Genomic DNA, 15,602 nt, shown 5'->3' on the forward strand with positions numbered 1-15,602 from the left:
ATCCAATGACTCGCTTCATTTCTGATAACCTGTCCTAGAACTTCGGAGCTCCAACCTATAATAAAAATCTTACACAAATTTTCTCTAAGGAGGTATCATTTCAGAATCATCCGTGTAGTCTTATTTACTGCACTAAGTCAATAGAACAGTTTGCACATCTCCTAAAAGGTTTATTTATTTCAGAAGGGGCCTTCCACAAAATACGGATATCTATCAATGAAGTCACGAAAGAAGAGCAAAAGAAGAACGTGCCCAGTCCTGTCTTTTCAGGGCAGAAGAACTGAGAAGAACTTACCAGTCACTGGGAACCTTCGGAATACGTTTCAGAAAGGCAAGAAAAGTAAACAAAGACTTCCAATAATTGGCAAATTTTTTTAAAGGAGAAAAAGTGGAATTAATCAATAAATTTTAGTCTTCTAAGAAGTCTGGCATACTTTGAAAGTGAAGCTGAATCTTTAACAAGGTTTTCATCGTTGGTGGTTTTTTTTTTTCTTCCATTTTTAATGCTAGTAACAGGAAGAAATATAAGGGAGATTGCTAAATAATGGAACAAATTCAAGAGAAGATGGGAACAAGAGCTTTAGTGCAGTTAATCATGTTAAAGAGGAGAAACAGTTGTTTCTCTACGGTTAGAAATAGAGGAAAGGATGGGTGACGAATATAAACATTTTGTGTGTAAGGGAGTAAAGTTGAGGGAGTTCAGACCCAATTGCAAGACCATCTATTGAGACAGAGGGAAAGAGGGAAAGGGAGGCGGAGAATGGAGAAAAAGAGATGGAGAGAAAGTATATGAACAGAAAAAAATATTTGAATTTAAGAGTTTAAAAGAAAAAAATTGCCAGAGAATAAGAAAACAGAAAAGTGGGGCTTTCAGTATTTAAGATACTGAAACAATTCTGGCTGGCAAAACACTGTGAGTTCTGAGTATCAGAAACTCAAAAATATGAATTTGGAGAAACAGATTATAGTCACATGGTATGGGTTGACATTACTTTCAAGCCCGGTGGTGACACCACTGAAGAATTTGGAGCACTGTCCTGGAAGTCAACCAGTAACAGGAATTAGAAAAGGGAGATGGTAGTGAAAGAGTTACAAGAAAAGGAACTAATGAACAAAGGTGGCATGCCGAGCCTTGAATTGATACTGATAAGCAAAGGTACAAATCAAGCCTCCTTTAAAACCTAGGATTTTTTAAATGCCATGCTTTTTCTTGAGATGGTAAAAAAAAAAAAAAAAAAAAAAAATACAGCCTTTGAATGCCAGGTTTAAATTTCTAGGGAAGAGAAGGGAAAACAGGTATGAGAAAAGATCAAAGTTATAAAACTTGTTCACAATAGAGCATAAGGTCCAAACAACATAAGGAACTGAAAGTAAGTCAGCAGTGGACTAACTGTAGGTTCCATCTGAACTGGGAAGGCATGACTGCTTGGAAAAATGGACCATAATAAGACTAGGACGTCATCTAAGTTGTAGGTGACAAAACACCAACCTTTCTCCCTCTTTCTGACACATCTGTTTGGTGAGAAAGGGCAAAAGACTGGCCACATGTGTCATCAGTCTTTGACTCTCAGAACTTGCTTGCCCAAATGCAAATACATTGTCCAGTCATCTACATAGTAAACACTACAGGAAAAGTTAAGTCTATCCAATTTGAAGGGGTAGGAAGACAAGATGCAAAGCTAGGTGTATTCTTTTACCTAGTTTCTCCATAAACAAAACTGACATTTTCATTCTCATCTTAAGTCTACTTCTTAAAGAGTTCAAAAGAAAGAATAAAAAAGTGATATAATTAATTGGTCCCTTCAAACTCCAACAACAGGGATGTAAAGTAAATAAATGGAAAGTATGAAGAAAACTATGGGGGGGGGGTGGGTTGAGGGGAGAACTCGTCAGCTACAGTGGTTTTAAATTTCTAGACACACTCAAGGACTTAATACTGAGACCCAATTTAGTTGATGAATGCCACTAGAGGTGGGGAGATTTCTAATTAAGGAGTCGATACCTCTAACAGATATAGCAGTATTCAGATTTTTTACTTCTGTCGCCCAGGTTGGAGTGCAGTGGCGTGATCTTGGCTCACTGCAAGCTCCGCCTCCTGGGTTCATGCCATTCTCCTACCTCAGCCTCCCAAGTAGCTGGGACTACAGGCGCCTGCCACCATGCCTGGCTAACTTTCTGTATTTTTAGTAGAGAAAAGGTTTCACTGTGTAAGCCAGGATGGTCTCAATCTCCTGACCTCGTGATCTGCCCACCTCGGCCTCCCAGAGATTTTTTACTTCTTTTGAGTCATTTTTATGTTGTATTTTTCAAGGGAAAGTGCTAAATAATGGAACAAATTCAAGAGAAGATGGAATAAGAATGTTAGTGCAGTTAGTCATATTAAAGAGGAGAAACAGTTGTTTCAAGGAATCTGTTTATTTCATTAAACTGTCAAATGTATTGACATAAAATTGTTCATAATATTTTCTTATCCCTTATATATTTCCTGGATCTCTATTAATGTTTCCTGTTTATTCTTATATTGTTAATTTGAACTTTCATTTTTTTTTCTCAGTAGGGGTTTATTACTTTTGTTAATCTTTTCAAAGAAACAACTTTTGGTTATGTTGATTTTTTCTACTTTACACCTAGTACTCTTCCAGACTCTTTTTTTTTTTACTGACATTCTGCCTACTTGTTCTATCAATTGAAAGAAAAGTGAGAAAGAGAAGTGTTGAGATAACTAACTGTAATAGATTTATCTATTTCTCTTTTCTGTTCTGTCCATTTTTGCTTCAAGTATTTTAAGGCTCTGTTATTATTAGGCTTATAGACATTTAAAATTATGTCTTTTTAATTAATTGATTCTTACATCATTATGAAATATTTCTCAATACTGCTAATATTATCTCATGTTTTGAAGTTTATTTTATTGGCTATTAATATACCTCCCTCCAGTTTTCTTAATAATTAGTATCTGCATGGTATCTCTTTTGATTATTTTACTTTTAACCGCTTTGTATATATTTGAAGGGAATATTTTGTAGACAGTATAGTTAGGTCTCGCTACTTTATCCAGCCTGATGATTGCTGTCTTTAGAATATTTAGATCATTTAAACTTAATGTAATTATTTATATGGTTGGATTTGAATGAATTACCTTGTTATTTTCTATTTGTCCCAATCTGTTCTTGTTCCCTTTTCCCTTTTTTTCTGCCATATTTGAAATAGAATATTTTTTAGTTTTCCATTTTATCTCCACTACTGGCCTATTATAAATATACGTGCATCTTTGTAGTTTTAGTGATTGCTCTCATGTTTAAAATATGCACATTTAACCTACCACAACATAACTTCAAATATTATACCACTTTACACACAAAATATAAAAACTTCATAATAAAATTTATCTATTTCCTCCTTCCTGTCTTTTGTGCTACTGTCATCATAGTCTAACTACTGTAGGACCGTTATAGTAGAGAAGTTATATGCAGGTCCTCGGGTTGACAGTCTCAGATAAAACTAGGTTTTGGGTTATCTTTGCCAAAGTGCCAGAAATGTGATTACAGCTGTCTTCAATCCTCCAGACCCCACTGAGCTCATTCTCGAGTTGAAGGCCACCAAGTGATCTCAGGTGATGCTACATGAAGAAGAATAACCACCAGCTGAGCCTGCCCTTTTCTCTGGCCCACAAATTGTGAGGTACAATAAAATGGCTGTTGTCTTAAGGGGATGTGTTTAGGTAATTTCTTACACAGAATTAGAGAACCATAACAGAATCTAGTAAAGGGAAGTGGAATTCTGTAATAAAATCTTAAAATATGTGATGTGGCATTGGTTTTGGGACCAGAGGTGAGCAGAAGCTGGAAGTGACTTAAGAAGGCTGTTAGTGAAGGTTTGAACAACATTAATGAAAACCTTATGGAGGATAGAGGAACAACTCTTCTTATGCAGTGGGAAGTAACACTGTTCCTCACATGAAATAGAAAAGACAAAATAAGCTGGGTGCGGTGGCTCACGCCCGTAATCCCAGCACTTTGGAAGGCCGAGGCGGGCGGATCACAAGGTCAGGAGTTTGAGACCAGCCTGGCCAACATGGTGTAACCCCTTCTCTACTGAAAATCCAAAAAATTAGCTGGGCGTGGTGGCAGGCACCTGTAATCCCAGCTACTCAGAAGGCTGAGGCAGGAGAATCGCTTCAACCCGGGAGGCGGAGGTTGCAGTGAGCCAAGATCGCACCACTGCACTCCAGCCCAAGCAACAATGTGAGACTCTGTCTCAAAAAAAAAAAAAAAAAAAAAGAAAAAATATATCCCCATAAAGTGGTACACTTGGCTAAGAAGATTTCTAGGCAAAAGGTTGAAAGTGGTGGTCTCTTTTAGCTACCTATAAGTTATGCATACACAAACTGATGAAAGAACTGTTTCATTTTCAAGTAGAATTTGGAGGAAAATTTTTAAAGAACCAGGACTTGATCTTTTCAAAACTAAACAGTTTCTCATCCCCATTATCTCTAGAGAGAAAAGTAAGAAAAAGCTTCAGAGTTACAGAATTACCATTAAGACTTGGGGCCTACTACCAGTAAAACATGATTTCAGGATTAAAAATCTCTACAGCATGGCTGTAAAATACCTTATTGAGACAGAAAAACTAAAATCGTATCTAGTTTGGTTCTAAGAATCTAGTTTGGTTCTAAGAATCTTAAGAGTATGACACTTAGATTCTGTTGTAAGGCAAAAGGCCTCCAAGAATCTTGATGATGTGCACTTTGAACTCTTAAATAGACAGAAAAGTTCATAGGAATATTATGGGTGTTGTTTCAAAATACCTCGACTCAGTGTGAAAGAAAAAAAATGCCTCTCTAAAATAAATGTGGGTGGGCCTCTGATTAATGGAGTGGGCTACAATTTGATACACAGGAAACCCATAAAGTTTTTAAAAATATTACATCAGCTTGCGCTGAAAGGTACAGAGATAGTGCAAAATGAAAACAGGCTTTTGGACTCTCAAATTTCTCCAGGCAGAAAGGCTGAAAAGGCTACTCAGTTGCAAAAAATGACTATTTCTTACAGAAAAAGGATGACTCTAAATTGAGAGAGCAAAACCTGGAGCCAGGGAGAATCATTATCAGGAGGCAAGAATAGCCTAATAAAAGAACTAACATCAGGATATCAAAATTTCTATGGACCAGTGAAGCTATATGTCTCCTGTTTCCCTATTTGTGGATGGAAATGTTTACTGCAGCTATTCTATGACTGCTTCTTCATTGTATTGTTGGGTAGGTGTCTCTTCAGCTACACCTGAGGAGATTCCTGAGCAGTATACTTGTTGGAAATAACAAGTTCTTGAACTTTAAGATTCGGGGTAAAGAAGAGTTGGAAAGGAATTTTGGGATTCTTGGAAGTGGGTGAGTATATAAGGAACACAGGAAGAGACTGAATCATTTGTGACCGGATAGTGGACTGTGGCAGATTAAAGATGGCCACAAATGTTTTGATACTTCTTCCATTGAAAGGTCATGCCTATGACTTCTCTCACTAAAACTGAGAGGACTCTGTGACTCCTCTGACCAACAGAACATAGTGGAAGTGATATGGTACCATTTTTCAGTTTTAGGCTTTAAGATACTGGCAGCGTCCACTTTCTATCTACAGGAAAATTCTCTCTAGTAGCCCCAAGCCACAATAATTAGAGGTCTAACTATGCTAAGACTACCATGCTAGAAGGTCATGTAGACTTAGCCTTCCACCTCTGGCCAGGGACCCAGTATATATGTACCTTGAATCCTCCAGAGCATTCCATCCACGAGCAGAATACCACCCAATGATCTCAGTCAACGAGACATGCAATCAAAAATCACCAAGCTGGCACCTGCCTGAATTTTCAACCCATAGACCCATGAGCTAAATGAGACTTGTTTCACACCACTGAATATTGGGGCATTTTATTAGGTAGTAACATATTATTACAACGTTGATTTTTGTAATTTGTTTTTTCTTTTAGTTGTTCCAGAAGCCACAATGTCCCACTACCACCTTCTACAACCTAACTGAAAGCAGAAGCCTGAACCTAGTGATTTTGCAGAAGCAATTTGCAAAGTTCATTATACAGTAAAATTATTTCTGAGAGGCCAATTTTCTCTGAGATATTATAAAACAAACAATTTTCCAAACACAATATACTCCAACTAAATCATTGCAATTATAACCAACCATTTTCGTCTTACTAAACTATTGTACATAGATAATCAAGCCAAAGGATTCATGCTCAGGCTCTCCTTCAGTTCATTTAACACAGTTATTTAGTCACTTTCTCATGATTGAAGCAAGAGTGGGATTACAAATACAAAATTAAGACCCTTTATGGTACTCTATAGCAGTGATTTTCAAACACAACATAAAAAATACCAATGTGAGATAAGTGATGAAATATAAAAGAGGGAATACTGTTAGTGAAATGAAAAACTATGTTTACATAAACATGTGTGTGACCAAACTGATATCTTTTTAAAGTTTTATGTTTGACACATAATAATTGTATATATTTATGGAATACAGTGTGGTATTTTGATACTTGTCATTTTTTGATGAGAACATTCAAAGCCTCTCTTGTATTCTGAAATATATGTTATTATTAACTACAGTCACCCTACTGTGCCATAGAACACCAGAACTTATTCCTCCTATGTGACTGTAGGTTTGCACCTGTTGACCAACCTCTCTTCATCTCTCCTATCTCTTCCCCAGCCAGTGGTAACCACTATTCTACTTTCTACTTCTATGAGATAAACTTTTCTAGATTCCACATATAAATGAGATGCCTGGCTTATTTCACTTAATATAATGACCTCTGGGTTCATCCATGTTTGCTGCAAATGACAGAATTTCATTCTTTTCTATGGCTGAATAGTATCCCATTGTGTATATATGACATATTTTATTTATCCATTCACACACTAATAAACACTTAGGTTGATTCCATATCTTGGCTATTGCAACTAGTGCTGCAATAAACACAGGCGGGCAGATATCTCTTCAACAACATACTGATTTCACTTATTTTGGATATACACCCAGTATAGTGAAACTGTTAGATCATATGGCAGTTCTGTTTTTAATATTTAAAAAAAATACCATGCTGTTTTTTATTATGGCTGTACTAATTTACATTCTCACCACCTGTGTAAATTAAGAGTTCCCTCTTCTCCACATCCTTGCCAGGATTTGTTATTTTTTGTCTCTTTGGTAATAGCCATTCTAACTAGGGTAAGATGATAATCTCATTACTGTTTTGATTTGCGTTTCCCTGATGATTAGTGATGTTGAACATTTTTTCATATACCTGTTGCCATTTGTATGTCTTCTTTTGAGAAATATCTATTCAGATCTTATCCCACTTTAGCATTCCAATTGTTTGCTTGCTTTTTGCTAATGAGTGGTTTAGATTCCTTATACATTCTGGATGTTAACCCCTTGTCAGATGTGTAGTTAGCTAATATTTTCTCCCATTCTAAGGTTGTCTCTTTACTCTTTTGCTTCCTTTGCTGTACAGAGCTTTAAGTTTGATGTAATCCCATTTGTCTATTTTTGCTTTCCTTGCCTGTGCTTTTGAATCTTACCCATACAAACTTTATCTAGACGAGTGTCATGAAGTGTTTCTCCTGTGTTTTATTCTAATAGTTTCATAGTTTGTCTTTAATCCATTTTGAATTGATGTTGGTAAGAAACAGGTATCTAGTTTCTGCACATGGATGTCCAGTTTTCCTAGCACCATTTATTTCAGAGGATGTCATTTCCCAAATGTATGTTCTTAGCATGTTCATCAAAAAATCAGCTGGCTGTAAATACATGGATTCCTGGGTTCTCTATTCTGTACCACTGTCCTATGTGTCTGTTTTTATATGTGTACCATGCTGTTTTGGTTACTACTGGTTAATATGGTTAATATTCTTTGGAATATTTTGAGGAGAATTGGCATTATTTCTATTTTAAATGTTCAGCAGGAAAAGCATCAGGGTTTGGGCTTTTCTTTGATGGACTAATTCTTATTACTGATTCAATTTTGTGACTCATTATTGCTGTACTCAGGTGTTCTTTTATGATTCAGTCTTGGTAGGCTGCATGATCTTTGACCTTCCTGTGCCTGGATATTTATACTATTCTTGAGGTTTGGAAATGCTTTGTAATATAATCTGAAGTCAGCTAGTGTGATGACTCCAGCTTTGTTCTTCTTCCCAATGTTGCTTTGGCTACTCGAGGTCTTTTGTAGCTCCATTTTTGGGACTGAGTCATACGACCAAAGACTAGCATTCCTGGCCTTGTACTTTTGCTGATCTCCTCCCTATTCACCCCACAGGGCTGTATTTATCAATGTGCCTTCGATGTTAGGCTACCATATTGTACAGAAAGGGGGCTCAAGAAACAAGTCTTCAGAAGAGAGTCTTCAGTTATTTACTATGAGGATATTGTTTAAGGACAGACTTGATTACACTGCACTGTAACAAAAAGGATATATTTTCCTTTGAATTGTAATTATTAGGCTTCTAAGATATTGATAAATTTTGATCTTGTGAATAGAAAACAAATTTCATTTTGAGAAATGTCTTCTTAGAGCACTTAGAACAAAATCTGTGATCCACCTCAAGCAAAATATAGCTTTTATAAGATGTAATATGTGTCCCATCCTTACTCCATTTGTACCACTTTTATAATTTTGATATGAATTGAAGTGCAATGTATATACCATAAAATTAAACATTGTCCATTGAACAGTGGACAGTTTAATGAAGTTTTAGTCCATTTATAGAAAACCAAAATGGACTAAATGGATGCAATCATCACTACAATCCAGTTTTCCATGATCTCTCCCAATTCCCTTGAGTCCATATGCAGTCAATTCCTGCTCCTATCCCCAGTTCCCCTCTAATCTCCTAGCTAACTAAATCAGTTTCCCTTTCCTAGAAATTTCATAAGTGAAATCATATAATATGTAGTCTACTGAGTCTAGTTCCTTTCACTCAACACAATATTTTTTAGTTTCATCCATGCTGCAGCATATATTAATATTTTCCTTTTTCATTGGTGAATAGTATTCCAATGTGTAGATATGCCTCATTTTGTTTATCCATTTACCAGGTTATGGACATTGGATTTTTTCTTGTTTTTATTAATATCTATTATAAATAATGTTGCCAAGAGCAATTACATACAAGTCTTTGTGTGAACATATGTTTTCATTTCTCTTGGGCAGATTCCAAGAAGTAGAATTGCTGAGTTTATATGGCACAATGATTAAAAATCATGTATCGATTTGGCTGGATCACAGCACTCAGATATTTGGTCAAATATTATTCTCAACGTTTCTGTGAGAGTAATTTTGGACAAGATTTGCATTTAGATTGTTAGACTTTGAGTATAACAGATGGTCCTCCATTATATGGGGGGGCTTCATCTAATGAGTTGATGGCCTGAATAGAACAAAAGGTTGACCTTCCTGGGCAAAAGGGAATTCCCCAACAGACTTCCTTCAGACTTCATCTGCAACATTGGCTCTTCCTGGTTTTCCAGCTGACTGCATTTGGACTCAAACTGCAACTCTTTCCTCAGTCTCCAGCCTTTGCTGCTTTCCTCCATCAGACACACCAAGACTTCACAACTGCATGAGCCAATTAATTCCTTAACATAAATTTCTTCACACACGCACGCACGCGCGCGCACACACACACACACATACCTGATGCGTTCTGTCCCTCTGGAGAACCTTACTACATATGGTAAGTTGGTTTAACTTTAAAAGAAATAGCCAAACTATTTTCCAAAGTGGCTGCTAACAATTTACATTCCTACCAACAATATATAATATGAGAGTTCCTGTTTCTCCACATCCTAGACACTATATATTTTCTTTTTTATTGCAGCCATTCCAGGGGATGTAATCTCATTGTGGTATCTCATTGTGTTTTTATGTGCATCTTCCTAATGATTAATGATGCTCACTGTGCTTACATGTGGCTATTAATCATTCTCATGTCTTTTCAGATGAAGTGTCTATTCTGTTCTTTTGCTTGTTTTTAAGTTGGGTTGTTCGCCTTATTGTTTACTTAAAATTCTTTACATGTTTTGAATACAAGTCCTTTATCACACATGATTAACAAATATTTTCTCCCAGTCTGCAGTCTTCTTTTTAGTTTCTTCCCGATGTCTTCTGTAGCATAAAAACGTTAATTTTAATTAAGTCAAATTCATCAATTTTTTTTAAAAATTATACTTTAAGTACATGTGCAGGTTTGTTACACATGTATACATGTGCCTTGTTGGTGTGCTGCACCCATTAACTCGTCATTTACATTAGGTATCTCTCCTAATGCTATCCCTTCCCCCTACCCCCTCCCCACAATAGGACCCCGTGTGTGATGCTCCCCTTCCTGTGTCCAAGTGATCTCATTGTTCAATTACCACCTATGAGTGAGAACATGCAGTATTTGGTTTTCTGTTCTTGCGATAGTTTGCTGAGAATGATGGTTTCCAGCTGCATCCATGTCCCTACAAAGGACACAAACTCATCCTTTTTATGGCTGCATAGTATTCCATGGTATATATGTGTCACATTTTCTTAATCCAGTCTGTCACTGATGGACATCTGGGTTGATTCCAAGTCTTTGCTTTGTGAATAGTGCTGCAATAAACATACGTGTGCAAGTGTCTTTATAGCAGCATGACTTATAATCCTTTGGGTATATACCCAGTGATGGGATGGCTGGGTCAAATGGTATTTCTAGTTCTAGATCCTTAAGGAATTGCCACACTGTTTTCCACAATGGTTGAACTAGTTTACAGTCCCACCAACAGTGTAAAAGTGTTCCTATTTCTCCACATCCTCTCCAGCACCTGTTGTTTCCTGACTTTTTAATGATCGCCATTCTGACTGGTGTGAGATGGTATCTCATTGTGGTTTTGATTTGCATTTCTCTGATGGCAAGTGATGATGAGCATTTTTTCATGTGTCTGTTGGCTGTATGAATGTCTTCTTTTGAGAAATGTCTGTTCATATCCTTTGCCCACTTTTTGATGGGGTTGTTTTTTCTTGTAAATTTGATTGAGTTCTTTATAGGTTCTGGATATTAGCCCTTTGTCAGATGAGTAGATTGCAAAAATTTTCTCCCATTCTGTAGGTTGCCTGTTCACTCTGATGGTAGTTTCTTTTGCTGTGCAGAAGCTCTTTAGTTTAATTAGATCCCATTTGTCAATCTGGGCTTTTGTTGCTGTTGCTTTTGGTGTTTTAGACATGAAGTCCTTGCCCATGCCTATGTCCTGAATGGTATTACCTAGGTTTTCTTCTAGGGTTTTTATGGTTTTAGGTCTAACATTTAAGTCTCTAATCCATCTTGAATTAATTTTCGTATAAGGAGTAAAGTAAGGATCCAGTTTCATTTTTCTACTTATGGCTGGCCAATTTTCCCAGCACCATTTATTAAATAGGGAATCCTTTCCCCATCTTGTTTTTGTCAGGTTTGTCAAAGATCAGATGGCTGTAGATGTGTGGTATTATTTCTGAGGGCTCTGTTCTGTTCCACTGGTCTATATCACTGTTTTGGTACCAGTACCATGCTGTTTTGGTTACTGTAGCCTTGTAGTATAGTTTGAAGTCAGGTAGTGTGATGCCTCCAGCTTTGTTCTTTTGGCTTAGGATTGTCTTGGCAATGTGGGGTCTTTTTTGGTTCCACATGAACTTTAAAGCAGTTTTTTCCAATTCTGTGAAGAAAGTCATTGGTAGCTTAATGGGGATGGCACTGAATCTATAAATTATCTTAGGCAGTATGGCCATTTTCACAATATTGATTCTTCCATGGTATGTTCTTCCATTTGTTTGTGTCCTCTTTTATTTCACTGAGCAGTGGTTTGTAGTTCTCCTTGAAGAGGTCCTTTACATTCCTTGTAAGTTGGATTCCTAGATATTTTATTCTCTTTGAAGCTATTGTGAATGGGAGTTCATTCATGATTTGGCTCTCTGTTTGTCTGTTACTGATGTATAAGAATGCTTGTGATTTTTGCACATTGATTTTGTATCCCGAGACTTTGCTGAAGTTTCTTATCAGCTTAAGGAGATTTGGGGCTGAGACAATGGGGTTTTCTAAATATACAATCATGTCATCTGCAAACAGGGACAATTTGACTTCTTCTTTTCCTAACTGAATACCCTTTATTTCCTTCTCTTGCCTGATTGCCCTAGCCAGAACTTCCAACACTATGTTGAATAGGAGTGGTGAGAGAGGGCATCCCTGTCTTGTGCCAGTTTTCAAAGGGAATGCTTCCAGTTTTTGCCCATTCAGTATGATATTGGCTGTGGGTTGGTCATAAATAGCTCTTATTTTGAGATACGTTCCATCGATACTGAATTTATTGAGAGTTTTTAGCATGAAGGGCTGTTGAATTTTGTCAAAGGCCTTTTCTGCATCTATTGAGATAATCGTGTGGTTTCTGTCTTTGGTTCTGTTTATATGCTGTATTACATTTATTGATTTGCGTATGTTGAACCAGCCTTGCATCCCAGGGATGAAGCCCACTTGATCATGGTGGATAAGCTTTTTGATGTGCTGCTGGATTGGGTTTGCCAGTATTTTATTGAGGATTTTTGCATCGATGTTCATCAGGGATATTGGTCTAAAATTCTTTTTTTGTTGTTGTTGTGCCTCTGTCAGGCTTTGGTATCAGGATGATGCTGGCCTCATAAAATGAGTTAGGGAGGATTCCCTCTTTTTCTATTGATCGGAATAGTTTCAGAAGGAATGGTATCAACTCCTCCTTGTACCTCTGGTAGAATTTGGCTGTGACTCCGTCTGGTCTTGGACTTTTTTTGGTTGGTAGGCTATTAATTATTGCCTCAATTTCAGAGCCTGCTATTGGTCTATTCAGGGATTCAACTTCTTCCTGGTTTAGTCTTTATGGCTCATGCTTCTGGTGTCATACCTAACAATTCTGCCTAATCCAAGGTTATAAAGTTTCTTCTATGCTTTCTTTTATAAGTTTTATAATTTTAGCTCTTACATTTAGGCCTATAATTCATTTTCGGCTAATTTTTTTGTATGGTGATTGTGAGGTAGTTAATTTTTGTATATGATATCCAATTTTTCTAGCACCATTTGTTGAAAAAATAACCCTTTCTCTATTTGTCTTAGCAGCTCTTTCAAAAATCAATGGACCAAAAATGTAAATGTTTATTTCTGGACTCTCAATTCCTCTCCATTGATTTATATGCTTATCCTATGCCACGGCCATGTTGTCTTGAATACTGTCACTTTAGATAGAGTTTTGAAACGGGGATTTATAAATCCTCCAATTTTGTTCTTTTACCCATTTATTTTAAATTGTATTTGATCCCACTGTACTAAGTGTACTTATTAATACCACCTTAAATCCTTTCTTAGACAAGATAGATATAAATACAAAAATAAAATAGGCTATATTTTAAAGATGTTTTCAAAAGAACATAATCCTTTTAAGATTTCAACCATTAACGTATTCCCCTAGGATTGACTATAAAATTCAGTTTTCCCACCCCCCACACTCACATCAACAAACATTTACTGAATGCCTACTATGTACCAGGCACAGTGCAAGGTTAGGTGCCAAAAATACAGAGAAAAATAATATATAGTTGCCCACTGAGCACATAAATAGACAATGATGGCAGAGTATATTAATAACAGGTATGTACAAGATAAAGGACGAAAGATATTATTCTTATCTTACCAGATTTATCTTACTTTATATAAGCCTGTTAAAAAAAAAAAGTTTTACAAATTTTGGTACTTTCTAAACAAAATGCATTTAAAACTACCAGAGAGGCTAGTACTTACAAAAGCTTGAAATAAGAAATTATGTTGTAAATTACTGGTTCTCTCCATCAATTTAGGTCTTTTAATTTGCTTTTTCTTATTAAGGTTCCAAAAGGAAAAGTCTTATTTCACCTCCAACCCACCTTACTCTTTCCCATAGAGGTAACTTCTGTTATGCTCTGTCAACTCCTGCTTGTACAGAGCAACAAGCTATAGAAGACACAGAAAGTAGGAACTCTTAAAATACTCAGATCATTCTCAAACCTTATTTTAGATAGAAGCTTCAGCCTCCTTCCCACTAAACTTGACATCAGAATAACTAGTAAAACTTATAAGTTACTCATTTTCCTTCTTCCTCCCAACCTATGCCCCAGAAAAGGTGGAGATTAATAGAAAAAGACTTAAGCAACATATCTAAATAACGTGCATGTGTGTATGAAAGTTTCATAGTGTACTTTCCTGAAACTTGTTCTATAAGAGATTTTAATAAGCATTCTTAAAAAATAAAGTAAGAAAGGAAGGAAGATGGAAGGAAGAAAGACAGTGGGTGGGTGTTTCTAAGTTCAAATACATTTGGGAAACACTGGGTTAAATAAAATACCAATATACACTATGTAATATACATTGTGATGGTTCCCACCTTTCCTAAAATTAGCAAACCACCAAAACCTTTAATCATGGATCACTTAGTAATATCTTGAAAGAATCTAGGTCTTTACAAAAATATAGTGTGAGAAGCAAGCTGGATATAGCTGCCGGCTCATTGTCACACTGGCAGCAATTCATACAGTTGAACAAGTGTAGATATTCAGAGAAACATGCACAAGGTCACATCAATTTGCTACTGGCCAAAAGACTAAAATATAAAATAAAAATTAAAGTGAGCAGACTGTCTCAACATTCTGTCTTTACTGTTTTGGAAAAACTGGTTTCGTTTCTGTACAGCATTATTTTTCCTTTAGCTATATAATAAAAGAATACAAGTAGACAGATGTTTGACTCTAAAATGCACTAATGGGTTTGCTTTTAATAAGTAAATATAATCAAAGGGTCTCAATATAAATTCTATTCATTTTAAAATCTGCTTTACAAAACAAAATACAGGACTAAAATAGTTTGTAATACTAGTAAATGCTTTATTGTGAAAGAAATTTTAAGAGGTTGGCCAGGCACGGTGGCTCACGCCTGTAATCCCAGCACTTTGGGAGGCCGAGGTGGGCAGATCACCTGAGGTCAGGAGTTTGAGACCAGCCTGGCCAACATGGTGAAACCCAGTCTCTACCAAAAACACAAAAATTAGCTGGGCATGGTGGTGGGCGCCTGTAATCCCAGCTACTCAGAAGGCTGAGGCAGGAGAATTGCTTGAACCCGGGAGGCAGAGGTTGAAGTGAGCTGAGATCGTGCCACTGCACTCCAGCCTGGGCGACAAGAGTGAAACTCCGTCCCCCCAACAAAAAAAAACAAAAACAAAAACAAAAAAAAGCAAAAAAAAAAAAAACACAAAAAACAGAAACTTTAAGAGGTTAATAGAAACTCCTATCAAATTATGATATATATCTATAGTGATAAATATCAATAGCCACCCATCTATGTGTAAAAAAGTAGTGAACTTGGAAATATCTCCTTATGTTAGGATTCAAATCAAGATATAACTCAGCAGTGAGCGCTAGTATATATGCCAATGAGGCCAGGCCCCGTGGCTCACACCTGTAATCCCAGCACTTTGGGAGGCCAAGGCGAGTGGATCACAAAGTCAGGAGTTCAGGAGTTCAAGACCAGTCTGGCCAAG

General features: G+C 36.6%; 1 protein-coding gene across 32 annotated transcripts in view; it reads right to left on the reverse strand.

The window, feature by feature from the left end:
• ZNF438 (zinc finger protein 438) overlaps positions 1-15,602 on the reverse strand; it is a 182,194-nt gene that overhangs the window by 95,917 nt on the left and 70,675 nt on the right. The gene's annotated exons all lie outside the window — the stretch shown is intronic.

Source organism: Macaca fascicularis, chromosome 9, assembly GCF_037993035.2.
Source record: "Macaca fascicularis isolate 582-1 chromosome 9, T2T-MFA8v1.1".
Lineage (NCBI taxonomy): Eukaryota > Metazoa > Chordata > Mammalia > Primates > Cercopithecidae > Macaca > Macaca fascicularis.